This window comes from Corvus brachyrhynchos, unplaced genomic scaffold, assembly GCF_000691975.1.
Source record: "Corvus brachyrhynchos isolate BGI_N302 unplaced genomic scaffold, ASM69197v1 scaffold178, whole genome shotgun sequence".
NCBI classification, from domain to species: Eukaryota; Metazoa; Chordata; class Aves; order Passeriformes; family Corvidae; genus Corvus; species Corvus brachyrhynchos.
In genome coordinates this window covers 551,010-558,153 of record NW_008239304.1, presented here as the reverse complement: position 1 = coordinate 558,153, position 7,144 = coordinate 551,010, and the positions used below count along the sequence as shown (strand labels likewise).

General features: G+C 38.5%; 1 long non-coding RNA gene across 1 annotated transcript; it reads left to right on the top strand.

The window, feature by feature from the left end:
• Window positions 1-6: 6 nt before the first annotated feature.
• On the top strand, window positions 7-7,002 carry LOC108448276. Its single transcript, XR_001864115.1, has 2 exons — window positions 7-225; window positions 3,797-7,002. It is a non-coding gene; the product is annotated as an uncharacterized LOC108448276 (long non-coding RNA).
• Window positions 7,003-7,144: the final 142 nt, after the last annotated feature.

Here is a 7,144-nt window from a genome sequence, read left to right as displayed (position 1 = left end):
TGCCGAGGGCCTCGGGCCCTGCACTCGCACACGGCCATCGCCTCTGCTTTTCGCTTCACCCTTGCCGGTTTTAAGCTCCATTTTACAGCATCCAGCTTAGCCACTGCCACGCTTTGCGCCTGGACCCGATGTTCTCTGCTGGAATTCATGTGGGGCACGAAGTAGCGGCCTCACTGAGCTGGAGTTCTCAGTCCTGCCCTTGCTACCCCCTTCGTGAACAAAAAGGTACTTCATACATAGATACAAACAATGAGATGAATTTCTCTCATTTTCGTGTATCCTTGCCCCAAAATCCCAAGGATCTTGTATGAGGCATCGCTGTACCAGAAGGGTTGAAATTTCAAACACATTCAGGTAGATAAACCCAAAATACAGAAGCACCTGTGAGAGTTCCTGTTCAGGAACCAAAACAAACTTCATGATATGCAATTAAACTAATATAAAAAACTACTCTCTTATAGTAGTAATGCTGTTTACAGTTATGATTTAAGTCTGATCATATGCTGGAGAGGTTTCTGTGGACTCTTAATTAAGTCACACAGACCGAGTAAATTTTTGACTCTGAGGAATACTAATAAAAGCGATCACAATTTTGTACAAGAGTACATTTCAGATTTTTTTTGAGAGAAAATTATTATTATTATTATTTTAAAGTTCCACAAAAGTTTTATTATTAAAAGATATGTTGAAATCCTATTCGAGTTTCTATGAGCAAAGGGGGATTGCAACTTTGTACAGTTCTTGCTTTTGACTCGAAAGGCGTTTTTCAGAATTTCAGATTGTAAGTGCTTCCAGGGGAGCTGTAGAACATTTAATAACATTAGTTCTATGCATGTAGGATTATTTTTCCACAGATCATCATTTACATATAGAAGAAAAAGCAGATTTAGGCATTGTCAAACAGGTGAGCATCTGTAAGAAAAATAAAATTTTTAAGAAAAGCTCTTAAGAGAATTAGTTTCTTTTAGCAAGTATATTTAGGTTGCAAGCGGCTCTTTTCAGCAGAGTAGATGAGATTTTGTGATACAATGACATTTCAGAACATGCCATTTTCTGAAAACCTGGAGATCCCAGTGATAAAGAAGAAAAGGCACTGACAGCTGAAACTGTGACTCAGAATAGTCTCTGACCAAGACTTCCGGTACCTAGAATAATTAAGGACCAGGACAGCCTTTTTCTTCAAGTGAAACTTATAAGCAAGGCAACACAGAGGGAAAAAAATTGTCCTTAGTGATGTTTTCTGAAGGTGTGTATACCATAGAGAAAATAACTATGAGCATCACCTTGTATGAGGACAGCAGCAGGCAAATTTTTTAAGAAAAAAATTGTACGTAATTATGACTTTACCTTATTTCTGACCTGTGTCCTTATCCATACAGCTGATTTAGCCTTGTAAGAAAGTTAAAGGAAGACTAATCTGTCCTGTGCTGTTAAGATTTTGCTGACACAGAGTAAGCAGGAGTTCAATGTGGGGGTTTTAAAGTGTGTTACAGTTGACAAAGTAAAATATCAGACAAGATTCTGTTTAATTCTTATTGATTAACTTACTGTTTAAAATGAGATGTGTGTTCATTAATTGGCCAAAGTGACATTAGCCTTTTTTTTCCAGATGCCTGCTTAAATCATAAGATCAGATCAAGCAGATTAATCTGATCTCATGTTTATTCTGATTATCAGTTTATTCACACTGATTATGAGTTTATTCTGATTATCAGTTTATTCACACTGATTTCCCATTAAAGCTAGTGGAGCTAGTGGAGTCCAAGAGACAAATCAGTGTCATAATGATTACCTCCCCTTTTGCAGGGACAGTAGCTGATACAAGAACTTGATCTGATAGACCTGTTCCATCTATCATGACCAGATCTGTAACAGCTAGTTCAGTACTGGTCATTATTGTGCCTGGCTTACTCTTAATGTGGAAATGTAAGCTAATAATTCTTGTACGTCTGTCTGTGTGACCATGTGTACACACACTTGGAACCTGTCCACAATGTACAAAAGGATGCAGCAGCTGTCTTTCCTCAAGCATAAAGCATTCAGGCATTAAGAACACTCTTCTAAGAGAGGTTTTTATTCCTTTCTTTAAATGTTTTAATCATTCTCCCACACAATCAAGATATTGCTTTCAAGTAAGAATTTCTCTATTAACACAGGAAAAAACAAAATATTCTCAAACAGGAAAGGATATTTAATGTATCTAAAAGCAAAAAAACCCACGCAAATCAGAGCATAATGGCACAAAAGGGGTCACTGTAACTGAGGTCCCCTCTACCAGCTATTTCAGATTCCTCCTGGGTTTTGATTTAAGGCAAGATTTACAGAGAATGAGTGCTAATCATTAACCACAGTGGTGCCTGAATCTGTGGCCTCTTAAACTTCTGCCAAGAGTCACACATGAAAGAGCAGTGCTGCTCAAATGTCCAGCAGCATTTTCATACTGTTCCCTGTACTGCTTGTGAAAGCGTACCTCCCACATTACATGGCAATTGTGTAAGGCCTGGGACAAAGCAACTGGAGAACAGGCTGCACATGTGCTCAGTCCTGTTTTAAACAAAAGCCTGCGGGTTGGAGCACTCGGCTCCAAAAAAACCTGTTTCAAGTCCCCTCCCTTACTGGAAACATGGTCACTAGCTTGAGTTTTTCACCACTGAACAAGCTTGTCATAACCATCAGTCTGAAGTGGTTTTAGGTTATAGGAACAAGAACAAAAAATTAAAGTGGGCCAAGGAGATTTGACACTCGAGCCAGATGATTACTGTCCAGAAATGTAAGACCTTGGGGATTAAACATCAACTGAAATCATCATTCAATAAACTATTTTGCTTTTCAACTGGCGTATTAAAGATGACCTCCCTAGCTTAAGCAAATCTGATGATGAGGGCATGTATCTGGGATACAGGAGTCATGGGCTTAGAACAGAATTAAGCCAGGGAAGAGCTTAAGAGGTTTCCTTCTTTCCAGGTCAAATGATAACTCAGTGGCAGGTCACACAGTCAACACACTGCCATGCATTTCTTCCTGTAAAATGAAGGGGTGTAACTGGACTAGGTGCCTCGTTCTAGGTGAGCTCTCAGGGCTCCTCATTATTTTCCACTTTGTCTGGACAGCTCAGCACTGAGGCTGCTGTCTCTTTTTGTTCCCCTTTCTTCAGAAATGCACTTGTGGTTTACACTGGGAAAAATCAGTTAGTTTCTAATTTTGTACTTATATATATGTGCTATATACACACATATAAAATATATAAATTAGTAACTAACAAGTTTTATGTTGCAATTCACAAATGCCTTTGATATGGCCTTAGCCTTCTAGGCAAGTGATACAGACCTGAGATAAACTGCTGAGGAAAAATACAACTGCCTAATTGTATGACAGAAAAAAACCACCCCTCTCCTCCCAGTATTTTGCCACTTGGCAAACTTTTCCCATCCACACCAGTTCAGACATTTAAGTGGCCAAATTTCCACACTTCTGCTGTTAAGTGATCTTTTTTTTATGACCCTGCAGTCTGTTTTGTTTTTCTAGACCATGCAAAATCTCTGCAATATTTGTTCTTGTGTGATAACAGTGAACTTTCATCATGCCAACACGAAGTGGTTTTATACAGTTTAGGACCCTTTTCAAAAAATTGAAAACTTCTTCCTCTTAAGAAATTTCTTCCTCGTACCTCTGTGAAAAGTGTAAAAACCCTGTGAAAACTCTAGAAACAAAACAACACACCAAAACCCAGAACAAAACAAAGCTATCAGAACCTTGGCAAATTACCTAATGTTTTCATATCCTCCTGGCTAAACAGGTTTCCCCACTACGACCAGGATTATTTCACACGTCAACGTGAGGCCCGTGTTTGAGTTAGCACGGTCACTGAAGTTCTGCTGCTCCCAGTGAGAAGTCAGGCACACCATGAAGGGAACACAGAGGAGGAGCCTGTATTATTGCTGCTTCATCTTTTGGTAAAATGGAACACTTCACTGCCAGTGCTGCCCTGAGGCACCTGGCACATTAAAATAAAACTACCCCAACATCACCCACCCCTGCAAGACTATCTTCAAGAAACATTTGCTGCACATTCAGCCTCTGTCCATAACTCCTGTCTGATCACAGACACTGGACACTCCTACTGTGTATCAGTGGACTTTGGACTAAGATGAAATCTAGGATCTCAGCATGTCCTGAAATCCCTTATTTCCCTCCATGCATCCCACTCCTTATGTATGCCACAGAATGTATCAGTGTTTAGCTCCTCAGTCCCAAGACAGCGAGGACTGGGAACAAGGAAGAAATAACCAGCTCAGCCATCCAGGGAGTAAACTCACCACCTTCTGTACAGCACCTCTCAGACAGTTTTTCAAAACTGCAAAGTGTGTCACACAGAGCAGTCAGCATCTCCCAGCAAGGCAGTCTGGAAAACAGTCAAAACTGACACCACCACAGAAGGACATGTCACTCCCAGCAGTTTCCACTGACTATTTTGTATAGAAAGGATATTTTTTTGCGTATTGCATATATCGTAAGCATTAAGAATATCCACTGGAAGTCTGGTACAATAACATCTAAGAGTTTTGCAGAAGTGTTTGAGTACTCCTGAGTAAATGACTCCTGTTCTCTTAGAGGCAATTTACTTTTAATTATATCTAATATACTCAATAGTTAAAAGAAATAGGCTCAGGAAAAGCACTTAAAAATATCTAAAAACTATTTATAAATGTCTACTCAAGGTCTTGCATAATTTGCTTTTATTTTACATATGAACAATGTCTTAACTTCCCCCTTTTTTTTCTCATAGTCTCATCCCATTCACTACACACTTATATAAGCTGCAAAGTAAGATTCGTGGCCAATCATTTCAAGAATTCATTTATCTTGTAAAAATCTGTTTAACTAATACTGCAGTTTCTGATGAGAAAAAAAAAAGAGTATTTTGGAGAAGTATTCATCACCAAAGGTTTTAGCTCCAAAACATACAAAAAACTGCTCTCAACATTAGGATTAACAGAAGAAAGTTTTGTCTAATCAGAGAGAATTTCCTTCCTGTTATGATGGAGCAAGTGGCAAGGTTTTTCTGCCCTAATACATCACTTAATCATAGTCTCAGGTTTTGAATCTCCACAAATGGTATGGGCAAATCCAAATTGTTGCCCACTTTGGTCCTGTGATGCAGTCTCCTGAAAATTTACTGCATCTACTCATATTTAGTCAGTAAACTGTTTGCTTTGTTGAGGAGGGGGAAGGAGGTGGGATGTTGGGAGAAGGTGACAAGGAGAAGCGGGCAAAGTCAGAAGGAAGCGAGGGAATAAAGACAGAAAGATTTGACCAAGTGATTTGGACTGAACTCATTAGGGTGAGAAAATTCAGCTAAAGGCCTATACTGCAGGAATAGAAAAACACAGTTAATAAGTAACAAGAGCTGATCCTTCACCTCCCTTCTCATGAGAAGTTCTAAGGACTTATACAAAGCAAAACAAAGCAAAATCTTTGTTTCATAAGCACATTAATTAGCCCCCATGAAATAGCAGATCTGAGATACATGGAAGTGAAATACTTCAATGATTCCCCCAAATACCTGTCTTGACATTCATAACATTTATGAAGAGTCCAAAAGCTGTTTAAAGCAGGAAACTGAAGGCACATCCACAAGCACTGTTTATATAGCCTCCCCTATTTTAGCATACATTATTTATGTGACCATGAATATGTTTTCAAGGGTAGCCCTAATGAGGCACAAATTTACTGAGTACAGGAATACCAACTTAATGTAGCACATCCACTTACTGACAGAAAGCAGCAAGTCAAGGGACCATGTAGTCATCCCTCCATAATTACAAATAACTGTGATCCTAAGCATAAGGACTTACACTGGCAAAACTTCAGCTGATAATTTGCCAGCCGTGAGTGTTGAACACACTCCATAATAAATGGCAACTCTGATAGTGCTAGTGACAATCACTCAGATCTCATAGACTGCTCACCTCCTTTATGTTCACCAGTATTATAGGAGATGTCAAAACCAATATTCTTTACAGCTGTTAGCATTTTGCAGCCCAAATCACATTGAGTAATGCTTAGAGAGTTTTCAAGGAGCTCCCAACATTCAATTTTCTCCATCAGATTGCCCTAAACAAATCTAATTTCGTATCACATCTCCTTGTGGAAATACTTCACTGTCATTTCATCTCACTCATGTACTTAACTGAGCAGCTGAAGACGTCATCCTCTTGTGACATACAGAAACCCTTACTGTTGTATGTCCTTCTAATAAAGTAGTCAATCATAATAATACCCAATCAGCTGGCTTAATGAAGTAAGAATTAGGTTATTAAAGATGAAAAGAGGTATTTTCAGATGACTGCTTGCATCATTTTTTAATTTATCTATCACAGTGAATAATTTCTTTCAATAACTATCAGGGGAGATTAGCATCCTTGGGAAAAATTAGCTATTGTTCTCACCAGACTGTCATGTAAGTAATGTCTGATTATATAAAATGCATAACTACCTTCTTTCAACAGCTGGGTTTTCTTAATCATCCCTCATATAAATATAATTCCTTGATATATATTTTAAATATAGTTCTATGGTTTTATCCTCACTTGCCTAAACTTTCAGTACCTTTTCTATCCTCAACATAGAGAATGTACCATATACTGCACATCACAGGGGTGGATTATTCCCAGCCTGCTGTAGACAAGCTCTCTTTCCAGTCACAGTTCAGCCTCTCTTTATCCAGTTTCTACACATCATGGTCTTTTTTCTTGACCAAGGGGACACTCCCCATACAAGTTTTTTTGATGGATGTAAAACTCATATACCATTGTTTGATTGTTGTTTTGTTGTTTTTTGGGGGGTTTTTTTGGTTTTTTGGTTGGGTTTTTTTTGTGTGTGTCTGTGTTTGGTGGGCTTTGGGTTTTGTTTGTTTTATTAGAGAACTCTAAATTTACCAGAAGTGTCAGTTCTGAAGAGCACTGAAAAAAAAAAGAATAAATAAAATTCAGGAATGAAGTACATTTGTCCATGTTTGACATTTTTTTAAAAGAAAAGCTAGAGGTTCAGAGAGTATTCAAGCTAGTATTTACCTCCTAACTTTCACAGTGTGGCTGCTAAACCAGAGGAGATGGACACATGAAGACCATGCATTTATCAGAGA